At 45.6% G+C, this 23,321-nt stretch overlaps 2 long non-coding RNA genes across 2 annotated transcripts; one reads left to right on the forward strand and one right to left on the reverse strand.

The window, feature by feature from the left end:
- Nucleotides 1–8,317: 8,317 nt before the first annotated feature.
- Nucleotides 8,318–9,391, reverse strand: LOC146646100 (uncharacterized). The gene is made up of 2 exons (XR_014908788.1): nucleotides 9,131–9,391; nucleotides 8,318–9,056 (listed from the first exon to the last, which is right to left on the reverse strand). It is a non-coding gene; the product is annotated as an uncharacterized LOC146646100 (long non-coding RNA).
- Nucleotides 9,392–15,048: 5,657 nt separating this feature from the next.
- Nucleotides 15,049–22,675, forward strand: LOC146646101 (uncharacterized). Its single transcript, XR_014908887.1, has 4 exons — nucleotides 15,049–15,277; nucleotides 18,308–18,420; nucleotides 18,522–18,590; nucleotides 21,169–22,675. It is a non-coding gene; the product is annotated as an uncharacterized LOC146646101 (long non-coding RNA).
- The last annotated feature ends 646 nt before the right edge of the window (nucleotides 22,676–23,321 follow it).

Consider the following 23,321-nt stretch of genomic DNA (forward strand, 5'->3'; position numbering starts at 1 on the left):
GGAAGGGATTGATGAGTTATAATATCTGTACAGATACTGTATTTCCTAAATAAATAAAAGAGGCAGAACAGAGCACAGGGAAAACTAAACATTTCATCTCAGTGCTTCTTAGCAGAACTCAACGTTAGGCTGACAGCTGACCTGAATTTTGGATTTTGATAATGAGGTCATTATTTTGAACATTTGAGCTAATTGCTGCACATCCTAAAAGCCAGATAAACAACACTGATTTCTGTGGGTGAGAGACATTTGCTGGGTCTAAATTTGAATACTTCTGTTAATACAGATGCAGTTGGCCTACGATACAAACATACTTACATGATTAAATATGAGATACATTTAACAACAGTGTAAAGTCAATGCATGTAAATTAAATCTTCTCCATGATGTTGCCCAATGGTTTCTGGACTCTTTGTTTTGATCACTGCCATGTGGTGGGTTTTTTTGTTTGTTTGTTTGTTTGTTTTGAATGAGGCTAATGGCTTAAGTGTCAGCTAACACTAGCAAGCTTGATTAGGAAGCTACATTCAAGAACCGCATGTGTGCATAACAAAAATCCATATTAATGATCAGAAATTACACCAACAGCACAAACACAGTGCAGAACTGTTCAGTAACTTCAGTAACTCAAATGTCACAGACTGTAAATCAAAGCAGCCATGCCCCAGACTTTAAGAATGAAAGAACTCCAAATGGATGAGTTAGCTTATACTCACTATAGTTCATTTGCTGTGAGCGCAGAGGAAAGTGCAGAGGATAAAACTGCTTTGTTGTACCAGACCGAATACATGCTTGGATTTGGATGTTTTTGTATCACCAGAGAAGTTGGTGGTTCAGTTCTTGTGAGTAAAGTTTCTGTTGATGGTATCTGTTCAGAACTGTTACTTAGCACTAATTAGCATGTTTAGTGTCAATATAATGCACCCATATAGTTCTTGAATCCTAACATAAAGGTTCAGAGAAGCATATGAACAACTGCTTTTGCCTAATAAATTTGGATTGAAATAAATTGACAAGTGATACTGAAACTTAAGAACTCCACTTTTCATAGCCTTTAGCGATCTCAAGGCCACAAATGACTGGGTTCCAAGGGATGCCTCATTTTTCTGTCTTGATATTCACCTCAGACTTTACACTGTGGTCTTTACAGCAGCTTAAAGTGTGCGTTAAAGGAACCACCAGCTTCTTTGAGACTTCAGTAGGATGTCAGTAAGGTGCCCTAAACTCCCCCTACTCTTTAACTTGTACAGGGACTTTGTAGTGGGAGCTGCCTACAGTGAAATAATGAAAATATACCCTGGAGCTGGCTTTAGACTGGAGTACTGCATTCCAAGTGATGTATCACCATCAGAACTACATCACAAAATACCACCATCAGGTCAGACAACCTGGTCATACTTGTGAACTCAGCAAAAGAATTTGTGAAAGAGTGAGTCGCTCTTAGGAGCTCAGGGAATTCCAGCATGGTACCCATCTGCACCGTATCCTCCTGCTGGCTGTAGATTTGTTGATGCGTCCTTCTACAATGTATTCAAAACGGCAACATTAATGATTAGCAGTATACAGAGTTCCCAACTTTCTGGCTAGTAACGAGTCAGTGTATTTGTAGTCATACAATACATGCAAGCATGAAAATACTTAAAGACTCAAATTAAATGTATCAGTATATGGAAGTATCTGATTTGAGAAACTTTTCACGTACCCATTTACATTTAGAAATGTTCAATCCTACACCCGCTTTCCCAGATGAATGTGCCTGATCCCATCTACCGGTGGATCACTGACTTCCTGACGGACAGGAAGCAGCATGTGAGGCTGGGAAAGAATGTCTCGGACTCCCGGACCATCAGCACCGGCTCCCCTCAGGGCTGTGTTCTTTCTCCTCTGCTCTTCTCCCTGTACACCAACTGCTGCACCTCCACCCACCAGTCTGTCAAGCTAATCAAGTTTGCAGATGACACCACCGTTATTGGGCTCATCTCGGACGGGGATGAGTCTGCCTACAGGAGGGAGGCTGAACGTCTGGTGTCTTGGTGCAGCCACAACTACCGGGTGCTGAATGCCCAGAAGACAGTGGAGATTATTGTGGACTTCAGGAAGCACACAGCCCCACTCCCCTCCATCATCCTGACTGACACCCTCATCACCTCTGTGGACTCATTCCGCTTCCTGGGTACCACCATCACCCAGGACCTGAAGTGGGAGCCCACCATCACCTCCGTCATCAAGAAAGCCCAGCAGAGGATGTACTTCCTGAGGCAGCTGAAGAAATTCAACCTGCCAACACGGACGATGATGCAATTCTACACCGCAATCATCGAGTCCATCCTCACCTCCTCCATCACCGTGTGGTACGCTGGAGCCACTATCAGGGACAAACAGAGACTGCAGCGTGTTGTGCGCTCTGCTGAGAAGGTGATTGGCTGTAGACTCCCATCTCTGCAGGACCTGTACACCTCCAGGACACTGCGGCGTGCAGCTCGGATCTCAGCTGACCCTTCTCACCCTGGATACAGTCTGTTTGACCTGCTCCCCTCAGGCAGGAGGCTCCGGTCCATTCGCACCAGAACCTCTCGCCATAAGAACAGTTTCTTCCCCTCTGCTGTTGGACACATGAACAATAAACGTACGACTGTTCCCACCACTAACACATGACCCTACGCTGTGTTCACTGCATCATTCCATGTTTTGGCACTGATCACCACCTGCACTCATGTATATATCTTTCTACGTAGCACTTTTAATTCTTATTCTTACTTTTATTTTTTCATGTGTATTTAAGCGCAATTTATGTCAGCATGCACTGAAGCACTGCAGCAATTTCCTAATGTTGTAAACCTGCTCAACATTTGGCAATAAAACCCTTTCTGATTCTGATTCACAGCACAGATAAGTGAAGAACTTCTATAATGAAACAATATCATTTTTGTTACTGCAATGTGATTACTGTACAGTACACCCAGTCCCAGTACTGCTGTAATGCGAATGCAGTTATACAGTATGCTGCACTCAAACACTGCTTTTAACATTGACTTACAGTTAAAGCTAGAAGAAGAAATTATGTTGTTCCATGTTTAACAACTTAATGAGATACTGGGTATGATTGTGCCATTCTGCTCCCAAGAGACCAGAAAGTACAAGAAAAAAGTGCAGCTTGTATTAAAAACTACTTTTATTATTTACTGTGTGTTAGAGAAGCAAGTTTAAAGCAGAGAGGTACATTAACTTAAGTTTGTGAGCGTGGCTGCACCAATCCACCAGCAACATTGTGCATATTTGGAATTTCTTGATGATGAAGGAGGCCAAAGAGACAAACTCACTTCCTTACTATTAAAGTCTACTGATTCCCTTTAAGTTAAACAATATTCAAATTTTGTTAATCTTATCTACCAGTAAAAACTGGCGTAAGAATCAAAGTGAAGTCAAAAAAGCAAAATTAATTTGCAACACTTTTACATATCACGATCACTGATAAACTTCTTGGTTGCTTTCATTTGTTACTCACACTACAATCGAAGACACACTGAAATAATCTCTTTTTGGGAATCCGCTCTTGATCTCCTTCCTGAACAATTGTTTTCTCTGAGCTTTTCTCGGCTTGTAATAATGACTGCGATGCTCAGTGGAGTGCAGTGTGGGAGTGAGGAGGAGCGGAAGGAGAGGTTACCTTGAACTCTTCTACCTTCTATCCCATGGATATACTTCCCTCGTCTGGGAAATTTAGAGCTTTTTCAGAATTCTCTGGCAGAACGGACCTTGACCATAAGACATGAACCACATGATCGCAGTTTTTCACCAGATACTCCCTGTTAAGCAAGGATATAGACTCCGAGATAGAAATCACGTTCCAGGAAGTCAGTTTAAGACTCTGTGAGGAAGGGGGAAACATTAGACTGTGATTATTAAAGGCTATGGAGGACTGAAAAAAATAAATATATTAAGTACTTAATAAAATCTAGGCAGTAATTCAGAAAATTTGTTTTTATTCCAATTTATTCCCATTTGGTCAAGTCCCCTCTTATTATTGCAAATAAGTATATAAATATATAGTCGCGAGTCCGATTCCAGCCTGGGGCGCCTGTATCCAGTAAGGATCCAAGGCTAGACCCCCATGTTAACCAAGCCTACCGCAGACATGAGCAAGAGAGATAAATATGAAGGTCCGCATCAGGTGTTGAGGAACCAGGGCACCTTGATGAAGGTATCGGTTTATCCTTCAAGCTCAGGTCCTCTACCAGAGGCCTGGGAGCTTGAGGGTCCTGTGCAGTATCTTAGCTGTTCCCAGGACTGCGCTCTTCTGGACAGAGATCTCCGATGTTGTTCCCGGGATCTGCTGGAGCCACTCGCCTAGCTTGGGAGTCACTGCACCTAGTGCTCCAATCACCACTGAGACCACCGTTACCTTCACCCTCCACATTTTCTCAAGCTGTTCTCTGAGCTCTTGGTATTTCTCGAGCTTCTCGTGTTCCTTTTTCCTGATGTGGCTGTCATTAGGAACTGCTACATCGATCACTACGGCCGTCTTCTTCTGTTTGTCTACCACCACTATGTCCGGTTGGTTAGCCACCCCCATCTTGTCTGTCAGTGGTTATGCCCTGCCTGCTAGCATCTTACACCCTGCAGTTATGTGCTGGATTGTCGTGTGTGTGTGTGTGTGTGTGTGTGTGTGTGTAGCGTTTAGACTACACGCCTTTGGAACAGAGGATCGCAAGTTCGATTCCTGCCTGGGGCGTCTGTATCCAGTAAGGGTCCTAAGGCTAGACCCCCTATGCTAAGCAAGCCTACCGCAGACATGAGCGAGACAGATAAATATGAAGGCATGCCGGCTCGGACGTCGCCCGGATCAACAAGGTCCGCGTCAGGTGTTGAGGAACCAGGGCACCCTGACGAAAAGTGGGCTACTGGAACAAGAAGGCATCGGTGGGCAAGGGACGAAAACAGGGCGTTGTTGGAATGCTACTACGCAAGTAACCCCGGCGGAAGGGGCTACATGAATAGGATGAGGGACCTATGGATTCTTCGATACCCAACATCCACAATGACAGCGAAACAACTAGTAGCTCAGTGTTCCAACATTCGAAAGAAGGGACTGCTCTCACAGCTAGAGATTGACGAGGTACAACACAAATGCTACGGCAAGGAGGAGTCAGGACGCCAGGTCAGGGGGGAGATATCATCACCCCCACCCGAGATTGGGTACATAGCCCCAAGTGCGATAGGAGAAGGATCGTTGAGTGTGAGAGGAACTGACCTGAAAAATAGGATCATGGCCAAGCTTGAAACCTGGATACCCCGTAGCCGGTTACCAAGATTACGTGAAGTACCCTCAGAAGGTCTGCTAGATGATGTTAATGCAGCACTACGGGCAATACCTACAACCACGATTACCGACACTAACAAGCTGATCTACAATACGGCAGCAGTGATCAGTGAGATGCTTGGCTACAAGTTGAACAGCCACAAGGGGCAGTACCCTCCATGGAGAAGGAGGCTAGAGGGCAAGATCAAAGTAGCACGGAGGGAGGTTAGCCAACTAACAGAGTTGCAGAAAGGTGCGACAAATAAGGTGCCTAAGAAATACAGCAAGCTGTCCATACCTGAGGCCTTGGAAACTGCCAAGCAAAGACTCACAGCCTTGGCCAGCCGCTTGAGGAGGTACACCAGAGAGATAGAAGGCAGGAGAATAAACCAGCTGTTCTCCACAGAACCAGCAAAGGTGTACTCTCAGTGGCAAGGGAACAATAAGAGAACAGTACCACCAAGGCTGGAGACGGAGCAATACTGGAAGAGCATATGGGAGAAGGATGCAACCCATAACGGCAATGCTCAGTGGCTAGTGCATCTGAGGGCAGACCACAGCGACCTCCCTGAACAGGGTCCAGTAACCATCACAGTGGCAGATATCCAAGAAAGGGTCTCCAGTATGAAGAGTTGGACAGCACCAGGGCCCGACATGGTTCACGCCTACTGGCTGAAGAAGCTGACTGCACTCCACGAGCGTCTGGCAGCACAAATGAACCAGCTGCTAGTTAACGAGAGACACCCGGAATGGCTAACCGAAGGTCGGACGGTCCTGATCCCCAAGGACCCCAAGAAGGGAGCGGTCCCCTCCAACTACCGACCAATAACCTGCCTCAGTACTACATGGAAGCTCCTGTCAGGCATCATATCGGCTAAGATGAACAGGCACATGGGTCAATACATGAGCGGGACACAGAAAGGAATTGGCAAGAATACCAGAGGTGCAAAACACCAGCTACTGGTAGACAGAACAATCAGCCGAGACTGCAAGACCAGACTGACCAACCTGTGCACTGCCTGGATTGATTACAAGAAGGCCTATGACTCAATGCCCCACAGCTGGATACTGGAATGCCTAGAATTGTACAAGATCAATGGGACCCTAAGAGCCTTCATCAGGAACTCAATGGGGATGTGGCGTACAACACTAGAGGCCAACTCCAAGCCCATAGCACAAGTTACCATCAAGTGCGGGATCTACCAAGGAGATGCTCTGTCCCCACTGCTGTTCTGCATAGGCCTGAACCCCCTCAGTGAGATCATTAACAAGACTGGCTACGGATACCGACTACGGAACGGAGCAGTTGTCAGCCACCTCCTGTACATGGATGACATCAAGCTGTATGCCAAGAGTGAACGAGACATCGATTCACTGATCCACACTACCAGGCTATACAGCAATGACATTGGAATGTCGTTCGGACTGGAGAAGTGTAGTCGGATGGTAACAAAGAGAGGGAAGGTAGTCAGAACTGAGGGGATTGAACTACCAGAAGGCAACATTGCAGACATAGAGGACAGTTACAAGTACCTGGGGATCCCGCAGGCAAATGGGAACCATGAAGAGGCCGCTAGAAAGGCTGCAACCACCAAGTACCTGCAGAGGGTCAGGCAAGTCCTGAGGAGTCAGCTGAATGGTAAGAACAAGATCCGGGCCATCAACACGTACGCCCTGCCCGTGATCAGGTACCCTGCTGGGGTAATAGGCTGGCCAAAGGAGGAGATAGAAGCCACTGACATAAAGACAAGAAAGCTCCTGACCATGCATGGAGGGTTTCACCCCAAGTCCAGCACCCTGAGGCTGTACGCTAAGCGGAAGGAAGGGGGCCGGGGACTGGTGAGTGTCAGCACCACAGTCCAGGATGAGACAAGGAACATCCAAGAATACATTGGGAAGATGGCCCCAACTGACCGAGTGCTCAGTGAATACCTCAGGCAGCAGAAACCCAAGAAAGAGGAGGGAGACGAGGAACCATCATGGAAGGACAGGCCCCTGCACAGTATGTACCACCGGCAGATAGAGGAGGTGGCTGATATCCAGAAATCCTACCAGTGGCTGGACAAAGCTGGACTGAAAGACAGCACAGAGGCACTAATCATGGCAGCACAAGAACAAGCTCTGAGTACAAGATCCATAGAGGCTGGGGTCTATCACACCAGGCAAGACCCCAGGTGCAGGCTGTGTAAAGATGCCCCAGAGACTATCCAGCACATAACAGCAGGGTGCAAGATGCTAGCAGGCAAGGCATACATGGAACGCCATAACCAAGTGGCCGGCATAGTGTACAGGAACATCTGTGCCGAGTATAACCTAGAAGTCCCGAGGTCAAAATGGGAGATGCCCCCAAGGGTGGTGGAGAACGACCGAGCTAAGATCCTGTGGGACTTCCAGATACAGACGGACAAAATGGTGGTGGCTAACCAACCGGACATAGTGGTGGTAGACAAACAGAAGAAGACGGCCGTAGTGATCGATGTAGCGGTTCCGAATGACAGCAATATCAGGAAGAAGGAACACGAGAAGCTGGAAAAATACCAAGGGCTCAGAGAAGAGCTCGAGAGGATGTGGAGGGTGAAGGTAACGGTGGTCCCCGTGGTAATCGGAGCACTAGGTGCGGTGACTCCCAAGCTAGGCGAGTGGCTCCAGCAGATCCCGGGAACAACATCGGAGATCTCTGTCCAGAAGAGCGCAGTCCTGGGAACAGCTAAGATACTGCGCAGGACCCTCAAGCTCCCAGGCCTCTGGTAGAGGACCCGAGCTTGAAGGATAAACCGCCCGCAGGGGCGTGCTGGGTGTGTGTGTGTGTGTGTATATATATATATATATATATATATATATATATATATATATATATATATATATATATAGCGAGACGAGGTTGGGATATAAAGTAAATACTCTTTGCAGTTTTAAAAAGACAACGCCACCCTGGGAATTTCACCCAGAGAATACTGAAAGTAACACTAAATCACCAGAAAGGCACTTAGGTTCGCTATACTCAGTCCAGAGACGAGGTTCAATGATCAACAAATTCACAATTTATTGGTAATTATTTAAAACACCGAATAAAAACATAATCATAAATATTCAAATACAAATATGCTTAAAAAGGTATTCAGAGCTGAGGCTTACCAGTGGAGGGGCAGGGATGCCACACACAAACTAAAGAAAGAAAACACACCCAAAACACAAGTGCAGCACACTATCACACACTCACACTAATAAACTAAACAAGGCAGGTGTGTACACTCAAGGGATCCCACCACCAAGGCACCCTAGTCTCCTCCACGTCGGCACTCCGCATCTGAATAAAAGAAACAAAGAAAATTTTAATATATTACAACAAACTAATGTGTAGCACCGGGGGATAACCCAACTGCAAGACCACACTGGTGATCTACAGCTAGAAAAAGGGCCTCCCACCAGTGGTGTAACAAAAATCCAAACTACAAATCAAAAGCAATAAAACAACATACAATCTGGATAAAACTCTAAAATCTGGAGCAAACGGAATCACCGTACTGCTCCAACTTGCCGTCCACACGACGATAAGTTAACAGTCAATCAATATGCACGCCAGCTGACTCCGATAACCGGCATGCATATAGCCGTTGTCCACGCCGACGTCCACTGTGAAAGCTGACAGCAGCAGGGAAAGAATTCTCACAACGGGAACAGACGGTAAAAGCACAGCAAGGCAAAACAGCAGCACTTCAGTTCGCGTAGCTTGGCGCAAAACTAAGGTCCACACTTCCTGCGAAACATAATAAATAATTACTATAAACGAACAATAGAAGGCAGAGAGCGTAACAAAAGTTGATTACGTACCAAGTAAGCCGGGTCATAGAATGTAAGCAGAATAGCTCAGAGGAGGCTTCTATAGCTACGACCAGCCGCGATGGAGACTTTAGAGGAGTAACCCACAAACGATCTCTACCACACCGAGGAAGTCAGGTGACCAAAAAGGAGATCACAGGCAAGCAATGCAGAGACACTCAAATGGCCACTATTTATACCAGCGCCCCCTAATGGGCCAGGCTGAAAGTGGGTTGGACCGAGGGATAACATTCATCCTGCCACACACACACATATATATATATATATATATATATATATATATATGTATATCCACGACTGTGTCTTTAGCTAAAATATTAATCTTTATTGATGTTCTATTTACAAACTTATGTTGGGTACTTTTGGGTTTATGGCATGTTTTTATACTGTACTCTGTGGGTCCTGTACTGTATATTACTTAAAGCTACAACTATCATTTTTAATGTAATATTTTAAGATAATGCTATTTTTGTAATTAACAGAATCGGGAAAGGCATACCACAATTTGTCAGAAATGTATTCACTTCATCAATCAATGAATCCTTTCTTGAGAACAGATTTTATTAGCTTAAAAAAAGATGCTTGCAGCATATATAATGATGTAGCCGCTGCACATACACACAAGGATAAGAGACAAACAGAAAGTGGTCAAAACACTTTCCATCAGTGTTGTTTACTGATATCTGTGTATCATCCGCTTGTTGCTGTGGGATTTTTAGCACTTGTCTCTCGCTCGCCCACGCCAGTCCTCTAAAGCTGCTCCTCAAAAGCACAAACACATGCAGTGGACAGGAACAGGAGAACACAGCTCAGGGAGAAAAGAGGGGAGAATCAGAGTTGTTGTTGAGGGAATTCATGCAAGCAGAGAGTGTGAAGTGATGAGTTTTAATCCATTTATAATTGGCCGGGTTATCCTGGTATAAATTAAGTGAAGCTCTTCTGCATATTTGTTCCACTTTTTTATTTTATGAATAACAATTTATGGAAAGATGCTCAGGAATACCTCATTTTTATCTTTTCATTTAAAATAATAATAATAAAAAATCATAAACATTTAGAACAAATTCAAGTAAAGGCAATGAAGCTGGGTTACTAAAATCAGTTCTGGCCAATAAGGATCAAGACTGGCACTGTATCTTTTCTTCCCCTACTTCTGATGGGATGATGCTGGAAAATGAAAATACGCATGACTAGATGTGTCCTTGCACACACGTCAAACGGCAAACTCCTGTAAACTCTCCCATTTAGAGCTGGGGTTGTTTTGCGTCACTGCTGCACTGCTTGCAGCACTCTGCTGCCATGGAGACATGAAGATAAAAGTATACCAATACAATTGTTTTTCCACTTCATGGAAATACTTCTTTCATTTTTATAGCGTGGTGAGAAAACTCACCATGTTTTCTGCAATTTTACCTCCTTCAAAGTGAAACAAAGTGAAATGAAATCTTCAATGATTTCAGGGTTAGTGAATGTAAATGTTTTATATACTCACAACTAAAGCCTCAAACATATATGTAGATGTTTCCTTGGTAGTTTTTCTAAACCCTTGCTGTGTTAGCAGAGGATTAGACATGATTTAACCACAGATGCAACCACAATGCAAATACAGCTTATACAGAGGATGTAACATCCGAAATAACAGACTATGGGAGGCTTTTTTAATGGTGTATCTGCATTCTGCTGAACAAAGAAAAGAGATAGAGCTGACAGCTTATTCTGAAACAGAACATGATGTCCCCCAATAAGGAACTGTCACGGCGGGGTGCGCCGATGTGTGCGGAAGCAGGACCCAAAAGCAGATGATGACGAGGGATAGTAATGATTAACAGAAAAGTGAACCTTTATTGCGATGACGGCAGGAAATAAACCAAGAGACCAAAGCAAACAGGCAAAACACTAAGAAACAAAACACTGAACTGACAAAACACTAAGAAACAAAACACTAAAGGTACTAAGACCAAAAACTATAACTATGACCGAGGTGGAAAATAAACAGGCTATGACTATGACCATGATTCTGGTGAGAATAAACAGACGAACTGACAATGGCATGAAGAAAACAAAAGGCTTAAATACAGACATGAGGTGATCAGGGGAAGTGGCGACACATGGGGGAAAACAGCTGACAGACATAAACCTAATGACAGGACCAGGAGAGGAAAGCTAAATACAATGAACAAAGAACACATGACATTGTCAGAATAAAACAGGAAATGACAACACAACTTTAACAGACCTAATACGTGATGAAATAAATAGAAAACCCCAAAACATAGAAAACCCAGGAACAATAACTGCCTAAACTAAAGGCAAATAGGAAATAACACAAAACTAACAACATCTCAAAAAATGAGAACAATACAAAGAAAGCTCAAAGTGCTGGGTCGGAGACCCAGCCTGTGACAGAGCCCCCCCCTCAAGGGCGGATTCCAGACGCCCCAAAACCTCGAAAAACAAAACCAAAAACAACCCACCAAGGGCGGGCGGCGGGGGTCCAGGTCGGAGGGCCAGAAACAAGGCCAAAAAAACAAAAAGTCCATCAAAATCACAGGAGCGCAGGGAACAGTTCATGACTCCTCAGGGGGCCGACCCGGAGGGTGACGGTCCAGAAAGTCATAGTTCATGCGATCAGGGGGCCGTCCGTGCGGACGGCAACGGCGGCGACACGGAAACGGTTCAGGGGGCCGACCGTGCGGACGGCAACGGCGTAGAAACAGTTCAGGCGGCCGACTGTGCGGAAGGCGGCGGCGGCGCCCAAGTGTCAGGCGTACCGGCCGAGGCTTGGAGGGCACAGGACCAGGCGACGCTAAAGCACAGGCAGAGGCCGGACCAGGCGAGGCTGAAGACTCTGACGAGGCCGAAGCAGAGGCACAGGCCGGACCAGGCGTAGCAGAAGACTCTGACGAGGCCGAAGCAGAGGCACAGGCCGGACCAGGCGTAGCAGAAGCACAGGCCGGACCAGGCGTAGCAGAAGCACAGGCCGGACCGGCCGGAGCTGAAGACTCTGACGAGGCCGGAGCTGAAGACTCTGACGAGGCCGGACCAGACGAGGACGAAGGCTCTGAGGCTGCGGCTGACGAAGCACAGGCTGGAGCTGCGGCTGACGAAGCACAGGCTGGAGCTGGACCGGGCGAAGCACAGACCGGAGCTGGACCGGGCGTAGCAGAGGCAGAACCAGGTGACAGTGAGGCAGCCACAGGTGGTGAAGCAGAAGGTGGCTGGACGGGCTCCTCAGGCCCTCCAGCTGACGAAGCATGAGGCTGGATGGGCTCCCCGGGCCCTCCAGCTGACGAGGCATGAGGCTGGATGGGCTCCTTGGGCCCCCCAGCAGACGTGGCTTGAGGCTGGATGGGCTCCTTGGGCCCCCCAGCAGACGTGGCTTGAGGCTGGATGGGCTCCCCGGGCCCTCCAGCTGACGAGGCATGAGGCTGGATGGGCTCCCCGGGCCCTCCAGCTGACGAGGCATGAGGCTGGATGGGCTCCCCGGGCCCTCCAGCTGACGAGGCATGAGGCTGGATGGGCTCCCCGGGCCCTCCAGCTGACAAGGCATGAGGCTGGTGTGGTTCTCCTGAACCTTCAGCAGACGAAGCATGAAGCTGGCTGGGTTCTCCTGAACCTCCGGCAAACGAAACATGAGGCTGGCTGGGTTCTCCTGAACCTCCAGCAGACGAAACATGAGGCTGGCTGGGTTCTCCTGAACCTCCAGCAGACGAAACATGAGGCTGGCTGGGTTCTCCTGAACCTCCAGCAGACGAAACATGAGGCCGGACGGGCTCCCCGGGCCCTCCGGCTGACACTGAAATCGGCTGCACCAGCTGTACCTCCGTCTCCGGCTCCAAACCGGCCTGGATAGCAGTACCACAGCAGCTTAGCTGAGCCTGATGGCTAGCTTTTCCAGGGCAAACAGTCTCTGTATAGCCGGGCTCATTAACCGGAAAAGTAGTGTCAATTTCAACAACTTCCTGAGAGAAAACATGAGCCAAAATGTAATCACTCACTTGCGTTTGTGATACGGAGCGTCGGTGGCGCGCACGCCGCTTTTTCTTAGGAGTGGAAGACGGCGGAGCGATGGGTGGAAGTCCTTGGTAACTCCGAGGTCCCCCGAGAGCCAGTCGAGTTCCCCGGAAAGAGTGCTCGTGCTCCGGAATGAGCCACGGCTTCCACCGGAGCTCCTCCTCCAAGAGAGCGCAGAATATAGACTGGCGCTCGTCGTCGTCCAAGTCTATGGTGTGCGGCGCTTCCTCGCGCTGAACTGTGACAGGAGTATGGCGAGACTGTGATGAGGGCGTGGAAACTGGTGAGCTGAGAGGTGGTGACGCTGCGGCGAATCTCAGCGAACCGACACGAACACACTCAGGTTCCGGAGGCAGCAATGGAGATGACTGATTGTGGGGTTGTTGTGACTGGTGGGTGCTGGAAGCCATTTCCTGACTCGACGGTCCCTGGGCCTGCAGCATCTCCTTTATCCTCGTAAAGGCATCAACGATGGCAGGTGAGTCCGGGAGCTGGAGAAGGCGGGGATCCCTCTCCATAATAGCTTCAGCAGTGTTAATCATTACCAGCTTGCTCTTCAAATCGGGCGCTGTGAGGACGCGGTTGAGGATCGCTTGGATCTGAGCCATCTCCTCCAGACACTCGGTGAGAGCAGAGTCTGCTGGGTCCATGACTGGTCAGTTCGTTCTGTCACGGCGGGGTGCGCCGATGTGTGCGGAAGCAGGACCCAAAAGCAGATGATGACGAGGGATAGTAATGATTAACAGAAAAGTGAACCTTTATTGCGATGACGGCAGGAAATAAACCAAGAGACCAAAGCAAACAGGCAAAACACTAAGAAACAAAACACTGAACTGACAAAACACTAAAGGTACTAAGACCAAAAACTATAACCGAGGTGGAAAATAAACAGGCTATGACTATGACCATGATTCTGGTGAGAATAAACAGACGAACTGACAATGGCATGAAGAAAACAAAAGGCTTAAATACAGACATGAGGTGATCAGGGGAAGTGGCGACACATGGGGGAAAACAGCTGACAGACATAAACCTAATGACAGGACCAGGAGAGGAAAGCTAAATACAATGAACAAAGAACACATGACATTGTCAGAATAAAACAGGAAATGACAACACAACTTTAACAGACCTAATACGTGATGAAATAAATAGAAAACCCCAAAACATAGAAAACCCAGGAACAATAACTGCCTAAACTAAAGGCAAATAGGAAATAACACAAAACTAACAACATCTCAAAAAATGAGAACAATACAAAGAAAGCTCAAAGTGCTGGGTCGGAGACCCAGCCTGTGACAGGAACACAGTGCAGGTGGCGCAAAGACTTTGCCTCAGTAGTGCCACTTTAAAGCCCCAGTTCAGGCCTCATGTGCATGCTACAATTACTTTCTACATGCTTCTTCTCAAACCCAAAAGCAGGGTTTAAAATTGACGTCTTCCAGCTGTGACCAACCTTAGAACAGGCAGCAGCGCATTAAGGTTACATTAGCAATTTTCTTTTCTGGCCTCAGACAGAACAAGACACTGAGAAAAACTGGAATTTGTTTGAAGTCACCAGTGTTGGGGAGTAACGGAATACATGTACCGCCGTTACGTATTTAAAATACAAAATATGAGTAACTGTATTCCGTTACAGTTACCGTTTAAACAGGTGGTATTCTGAATACAGTTACTTTGTTGAAATAAATGGATTACACTGCGGTACTTTCCTGTTTCATTTTGTCGCGGGTCAGGACTGTTTGGGTTTTGTTTGAAAGCTACGTTCTGTTGTTCCAGGCGGCAGCGTTGCGGTTGCCATGGTTACAGGGCGACGCTCTCTCTCTCTCTGAGACTGTGTGTTTCCTGGGTGAGAGAGAGCGCCTTTTCGTTGTTGTTGTTGTTGTGCTAAGCTAACAGGCAGAATGCTACAAGCATAGCTCTAAAGAATGTAGCATCATGGGCAGTGTAGTCCGTGTTGCAGGGAGAATGGACTGCCATACACGTTATGTGTCTGTGAGCGCGAGGAGGGAGAAAAAGGCGAGTGGAAAGGTACGAGTTGTCATCGAGCAAAAACGGGAGCTGGAAGCATGTAAATATAATAATAACCACTGCAGCCAAGAAGAGTGCCTGACGAGCCCAGTTGTAAGTAAGCTATTAAGACTCGACTGTACACCGTTGTGTTTTCCTCCGAAACAATAAGTTCCGTTGGAGCAGTCTTTCAACGCCTCTCTCTGTCTTTCGCAAGAAAAGTTGACCCACACAACAAAGTAAAGCTATTTTTCGGCTACGAGCCGACAGGGACCCCGCCGTATTAGTCAGAGGTCCCTTTACTACAGTTCGGAGTCGCGGACCTTCAGTAATAGTAATAAATCACACAGCAATAGTACATTCACGTTGTTGTAAAAAGCATGATAATATATTAAGTAATCCAAAGTATTCAGAATACGTTACTGTCATTGAGTAACGTAACGGAATACGTTACAGAATACATTTTGGGGCATGTATTCTGTATTCTGTAATGGAATACATTTTAAAAGTAACCTTCCCAACACTGGAAGTCACGCAGTAAAACTTTGCTTTCACACTCTTATTTAAACTCTCCCTCTTGACTAACTTTACTCCTTTCGGCTTCATGTTTCACCCTGCCCCCCTCTCATTCACCCACATGTACTCTGTCTTGAGTCTAATGACTTTTATACCCTACATGCCTTCTTGGCACCTCCACTTCAGCTGCTGGAAGACAATTTGAGACAATACTCTATTTTTATACACACATCACAAATTATAACCACTGTGACTTTCTGTTTCCTGCAAAAAACCTCAGTTTTGTGAAGACGTTGTGGCTTTGAGTAGTAAATTATGGTAGAAGGCTTCCAGAATTCAAGGATATGTAATAAAAACAGCAGAGAAATTGTTTGAAGGTCCAGCATATGAAAAATGACCATTTAAACCTTGGATAGGCTTCCAAGTCATGCCCACCTCCCCAAAAAATTGGCTCATATTGAAACGACATTGAATTATGACCAAGGAGATTAGAAAAAAACCAAGTTGAGAGAGTCACAGATATTTAGCACAAAGGTGCTCTGAACTTTTAATCATTACTAACTTGGTCACAAATCCCGACAAAAGTTTTGAGTGAATGGGTGATTTTGGTGGGGTTGAGTACTGCTCACCCAGTCGAAAGATACAAATGTTTTTAAATTTTATTTATTCTGAAATTTTTTATTTTGCTTAATTTTTGACAGCGTAAGGAGACTTTAAATGTCTAGCTAGCATAGGTCCATCCAGGAAACCTGATCAAATTTGGAGATCTTTGGAAAACAATATTAGGGGGGGAGGATCCAATTCACTGTCCATGCTAATGTCTTCTCCTGTTTCCGATTGCTTGTTTGTTGTGCTGTGCTTACAGTCCTGGACAAAAGCTCTGTCCCATGAGTACATCAGATCTACTGTATAAGCACTTTTGCCTCACAACAAAAAGGTCCTGAGTTCAATCCCACCACCAGGCCGGGGCCTATCTGCATCAACCATGCATGCTTTCTCTGTGTTTGTGTGGGTCCTCTTCTAGTAACTGGGGATTTTAAATTGCCTTGCATCAGATTGGTGACCTTTCCTATAATAGCAGGGATAGGCCCCAGCCCTTCTGTGACCCTGATAAGGATAAGCTGAAGTGAATAGATGGATTTCCAATTATAGTCAGCAGTATCTCATTTTAATCCTAAGGCCTGTTATCATGATAAGATGAAATGATTTATTTAAATTACATTTTAAAACTAAGTCCGTTTCTAGCAGTCCAAATGTTCTGCCAGATTATAATCAAACTGTAATCAAGACTTTTAAATCAAGTAAATACAATATACAAATTTTACCATGGTCTAAAAGGGAAAACTTAGCAAAATGAAATCTGGCAGACTTTGATCTTCACCTTGAGAAACCTTGGATAGAATAGTAACCTTTTATTGTCACTATGCACAAGTACAGTGAGATACAGAGCATCTCTTACTCTGTGCAGACATGTGGGAAAAGAAAGGGAGGTGAGGTGCACAGTTCTGCAGCACAATATACATATGAACAGTATTCAAATGTATCAAATGTATAAAAATAAAAAAAAGTGTTATAAAAAGAGAGAGTCAGTTATTGCATGTAAATTAAATATTGCACAGTGCTGATGGTAGTTGTGTAGTCTGTGTCTAGAGGGAAGTCCTTGGTTTGGGGCGTGGAGCTGTGTTGTTAGTGCATGTGTGAGTTCAGGGTGGTCATGGCTTTTGGGAAGAAACTATTTTGGAGTCTGTCTGTCTTTGTGCTGATGCACCTGTAGCATTTCCCTGAGGGAAGCAGGTTAAATATGTTAAAGCCAGGGTGGGAGCTGTCTTTGATAATGTTTGTTGCCCTGTTGAGGCAGTGGGAGGAATAAATGTCCATCAGGGAGGGGAGAGGGCAGCCGATGATCCTCTGTGCTACCTTGCAGCTGCTGTACCTTACTGTGATGCAGTATGTCAGCAGGCTCTCAACAGAGGAGCGGTTGAAGGTCTGCAGCAGGTCGGAGTCCAGTTTGTACTTCCTGGAGACCCTCAGAAAGTGCAGCAGCTGCTGGGCCTTCTTGACGACCGCTGTGATGTTGTTTGTCCGGGTAATTTCAGTGGAGATGAGGACGCCGAGAAACTGGAAAGTGTGGACTCCCTCCACACACTCACCATTGATGTATAGGGAGGCTAAGTCATTGCTGTGCCTCCTGAAGTTGACAGTGATCTCTTTGATTTTCTTGGTGTTCAGTGCCAGGTTGCTCTCTGAACACCATGCTGCCAACTTCAGAACTGCCGAAGAAACAGAATCAATGAAGCAATTGATCTCCTCTGCCAGCGGCACACTCGGGTTTTCTGTTTTCACAGCACAGTGTCTGTGGTTTATGATGTCTTGTATGCCCTACCTGTGTTGTTGCTGGACAAATGGAACTGCTTCTTTTATGGTATGTCTTTGGCTTTTTTAATTCTCCTTTCAGATCAGCTCGAGCAGCCCTGTACAGAGCTCTGTCGCCTGACCTGAAGGCAGCATCGTGGGCTTTGAGAAGGGGCTTTTGGATTTGGATGACCAAATGTTTTTATCCACAGTCACATTTCTAGTCGCATACTAGAACTTGATATAGTCCAGAACTGATCCTGTGAATGTTCCTAGGTCCTGGTGTTCAAATATATCTCGGTCTGTCCGTGTGAAGCAGTCCTGTAGTTTGGAAAGTGCGTTTTCAGGCCAGGTCCACCTGGCACTGCGTTTGTAGAACTTGATGTAAGGTAAGAAGCTCCATCTTTGTGAAAACCATATTTGTTTTAGACAATGCACCACAGGGTCACTTGATAGTAAGCTCTGTCAATGTTTTTCATCTACTTTGCAGGTCCACTGGCCCCACCTGAACCTATCGAACCAACAGTCTCAAGCAGTTGTCTAACCTGGCCTCCCAAAGGTGGTTCTGTCATTATGAAGCTCTCCATTCTCTTTGTACTGTTGAGGTTTAAATTTATAATCTTAAATGCCTATATGCTGATTATTATTGGTTTATATAAGAAAGGCCCAGACTTCAGTGTAAAACTAGGTTGCAGGCTGACAGGAAATTACATGCTTTTGCAGTGCGTGCTTTTGCAGTGCATGCTTTTGCAGTGCATGCTTTTGCAGGCAGAGAGTGAAACTAAGCAGAGTGTTTGATCGAGACATTGGCTACGTTCACACTGCAGGTCTTAATGCTCAATTCCGATTTTTTGATCAAATCCGATTTTTTTGTCTGCTCGTTCACACTACAAATAAAATGCGACAGCAAACGCTCTCTAGTGTGAACGCTCAAAGCGGCCCGCATGCGCAAAAGAAGATGTCACACACAACGCGCTCTGTTTAGACCCAGAGCAACAGTATTGTTTGACTGATGGCCCTTAATATAAAGACTTCGGTCTTCACGTTTCCCAATTTTTGCTTTAAGTTATTTTGTTATTTACATAATAATGTAAATAACCTAATAATGATCCTTATTGCCGTTTAAGAGAGGAGCGGTGCTTCAAAAGATAGCTGTAGATTTCTGTCAGAATCTGCAGATTATACAGTACAAATAAAATGTTTACGTTGTCTTCCCAACAGTTTCACTGACATCCACACTGGATGGCCAGGAAGCGTTCGCGATGTCTTCTCGGGCGCTTCTCTGGCGCTGATAATTGGCTTCAGTCTTGTGTCGGTGACGTAAAAGGCGGATTTAATGCGACTTGACCGTTCAAACAGCAGTCGCTTTCTAAAACATCGGATATGTATCGGATTCAGTACCACATACGAAAGTGACCCAGATCGGATTTGAAAATATCGGATTTGCGCCGTTCACACTGTCATAGCATGATCGGATATGGGTCGCATAGGGTCAAAAAATCGGATTTGATGCGCTTTCGCCTGCAGTGTGAACGTAGCCTTAGTGTATGTGACGTCGAGAGGTACATAAATAACCTGGCTTCCTGTTTTCTGCTTGAGACTGGCTGATGTGAGCAGGCGTTTCTGTGTGTGCTCAGTCTCCATATCCAGATCATTTTAAAGTAAAAAGACCACTTTTGAGACGTGTTTTCTTGGCCCTAAGAATCAAAAGAACCGAAATTAACAGTACCACATTTGAATTCTCACCACTTGACATTAAAATGAAAATGTCTGCAGCTTCAGCAGAAGACTTGTACTTGAGCTTTTTCGTGGTTAGAACTCTGGACTTATCTTATGATATCATCATATATTTGAGGTCTAGAAATGACAACTTTAACTTTCATCTAGCTAAAAACTTCTATTTTTCTGAGCTGTACAAATTTTCTTTTTTTTCTATTTTTTTTTTTTTTGAAATTCCATTTTGTTACCATCTTCAGTTCCAAAAATTTTGAAATATTGTATTGAACCAGATGCATCACCCTGGCCTCCAGCTAACACTGTGAAGAGTCATGGAGCCATTTTTGACCAGGGTATGTTCTTCAATGTGCATATTAAATAAATATGTAGGGCTGCTTTTTTGCATTTATCCAATATCTCTCAAATTACATTCTGTCTCACAATGATGCTTAAAATCTAGTTCAGACTTCTTTTTTTTTTTTTTTACTTCGAGGCTGGAGTATTGTAATTCATATATAATATATGGTTCTTCAAAAGAAAAAAATAAACACGAGAATCCATATTATGGAGTTGACACGGTGTTGTCAGTGGTGACACAAATCCAACGGTGGTGACACACTAGTAGAAAACAAGATATTTCTTTCAAAATGACCATTAAAGTTTAACAACCTTTGTAATATCACAAGACACATCATAACAATTCTGTTTTTGCACATGTCAAGTTCTACATCTTAATAGTTCACCAGCAAGTAGCTGCCTACTACTCCTTGATTACTCAGAATTAATGTCTAAATTACTCTGTGGTTGTGTGTTTAGACCCCGCTGTACTTTCTCTCCTTTTTTCCTTCGTTCTCTCGAGTCTCTCTGTGCTTGTTTCCAAAACCTTCTCTTTTGCCTTTTTTCTCTTTCTTTCAGATCACTGATGTTCTTTATTTTTCCCTTTTTCACTCTATTTCTCCATCTTTCCCTTTATGAGAAACTCTTTCTTCAACTCAGGCTGGCTGTTATTTTTTTTTCTTCTGTTTTTGACACTCCCTGTTCCTTCTCTTTCGTTCCTCTGCTGACAGGTTCCCCTTTGCAATTCTAGCCTGAAATGTACCATTTCTAATTACTATAATTTTTCTGAACCATATGCATTTATACAGATTAAGGATGAATATTCACAACACGATTATGTATTAAGCAATAGAGATGCTATCTGGTCTTTAAGTCTGACGTCATTAGCCGTTTCCAGGTCCAAACTCCGCTGCACATCCCCTAAGTCAAAGGAACTCTGCGCCATCACTGAGAGTTACAAACTGTCTAAATTCTTTCATCTTTTTTTTTCTTCTCTTTTTTTTTTGTTTTTTTTTAAATTCAGCTATAAATCTTTTTTTTTTTTTTTTTTTTTTGCCTGTCCCGTTTGGCTCCCCTGCCATCAGAACCGCCGTCCAAAGGCAAAGAAAGATGCCCAACGGATCCACCCCACCAAACTGACCATCCCAGCCCCGCCGCAATGGTCCACCCGGCCCACCTTCCACCGTTCATTCCATCTTCACCTACTGAATACGGGACAGACCCGACCGGGGGAAAGAAGGGGAGAAAGAAAGAGGGAAAGAGAAACAGCTGAGAAGAGGGACGGGGGAGAAGGGCAAAAAACAAAGACCAACAGAATGAGCAGAAAAAAAAAAACAAATAAAAAATGCATATATCAATCACCTGGATCACCCGCCGAGAAAGAAAAAAGAAAACAAGCAGAAGAGAACAAGAGCAATAGAACAAACGGGTCGGGTAGCCTCCTCTGCACCCTGGTGACATACCCCTACTCCAAGGTCCTGCATGTGTGGGTGGTTGTGGTGGAGCGGGAAGAGGGAGGCAGCTGGAGATGGGGAGGGAAGGAAGGGAGGGGCAGGTGACCCCTCCCTGGGGCCAGCTCCCCCGCTGACCCCAGTAGGCACCCCCATACTCCGCGACCCGCCAGGGAAAGGGGGCCCAGGCCCATCCAGACCGGGGCCCAGTGCAGCAGCGCCTCCCGGCCCCACAGAGCCCGGGACAGTCCACCCAACCCCACCACAGAGAAAACTGCACCCATCCCACCATCCACTCATCTTCCAGACTACGTAAGACAATAAACACCCAGGCTGAGATCTTCCTCCACCTCTCCTGTATCTCCCCCTCCTGCAGAGAGAGCTCCCGAGGAGAGGAAAGCTCCTGCAAGATGTGACAATCTCCCCCACCAGTTGAAGAGCCCCCCAGGTGGCTCGATGCACCGGCGGCACCCTGCTCCAGGGGTGGGCCCCCATGCACCCACCCGCCCACAACCCCGGCAACACACCAACCAGGACCCAAGCCCCCGAGGCCCGGCTCAGGCCCCAGCCCAGAGACGGAGCGCCCCCAGAACCTCACGCCCATCCCGGACCCACCCAGGGGCAGCCAGGCTACCAGGTCAGTAACCCACGTCCGTCAGCACAGACCCTCCCCTAGCCCCGCTGCACGCAGCCGCGAGGAAACAGTCACCTGAGAGCCAACAGAGCCCCTAACCGGACATGACCGCTACCCCGGGTTGAGCCCCCCAAGGAAGATGCCTCCAGGGAACCCCCCGACGCCCTAAGCCTGTCCCTACCCCCACACCAATCACAACAGTGAAGGCGGGACCAAACTATGACCCCCCACCCCCACTAGGTGATGGAGCTGATCAAAGGAGCCCAGAGCAATTAATCTGATGTGGTGGCAGAGGGTGTATCAAGACTAATGTAATCTAATAGATAATTTCTATATTGGTTAGAATTAAGATTATTTTTATTTTTCCAGTTCATTAGGACTGTTTTCTTGGCTATGCATAGGGCAGTGAAAACCATATGGGCGATATTCTTTTCTGAAGTGACATTATCTAAGCTGCCCAACAAACACACTAAGGGGGAAGTTGGAATGTTACATTTCAGACACTTCGATAAGTCTTCACATATCTCGCGCCAAAACTTCTGAACTGGTGGACAGAACCAAAAAGCGTGGATATAATTGTCCGGTGAATTGGTTTGGCAGTGTGAGCAGTTGTTGGTAGACGTAAAGCCCATCTTGAACATCTGATGACCTGTATAGTGCACTCTATGTAATATTTTGTATTGAATTAATTGAAGACTGGGATTTCTAATTAGATGAAAGGTTTTTAAGCAAATCTGAGACCAGAAGTTTTGGTCTAAGTTAACTGATAAATCCGCTTCCCATTTTGCAATAGGAAGTGATATTGATTCATCTGTTTTAGAAAGCATTCTGTATATTTTGGATAGTAATTTGGGGGTTTTAAGAGTAAGAAATTGAACCACACTTGGTGGTGTTTGTAGTTCAACTTGACCTGGTTTAAATTTCTTTTTTACTATGGATTTAATTTGTTGATATTCTAAAAATCTTTTCTTGTTGATTCCATATTGTGTAACTAGTCCGTCAAATGAAATAAATTCTGTTCCTTCTAGTATATGTTCTAAATATTTGATTCCTTTACCACTCCAATCTGAAAAGTTTATCATATTATTGTTTTGTAATATGTCAGGGTTGTTCCAGATAGGTGTACGTTTGCATGGGATTAATGAAGACGCCG

Source organism: Rhamphochromis longiceps, linkage group LG19 (genome assembly GCF_057381845.1).
Source record: "Rhamphochromis longiceps isolate RC_006_pf linkage group LG19, R_longiceps_female_GT1.1, whole genome shotgun sequence".
Taxonomy (NCBI): Eukaryota; Metazoa; Chordata; class Actinopteri; order Cichliformes; family Cichlidae; genus Rhamphochromis; species Rhamphochromis longiceps.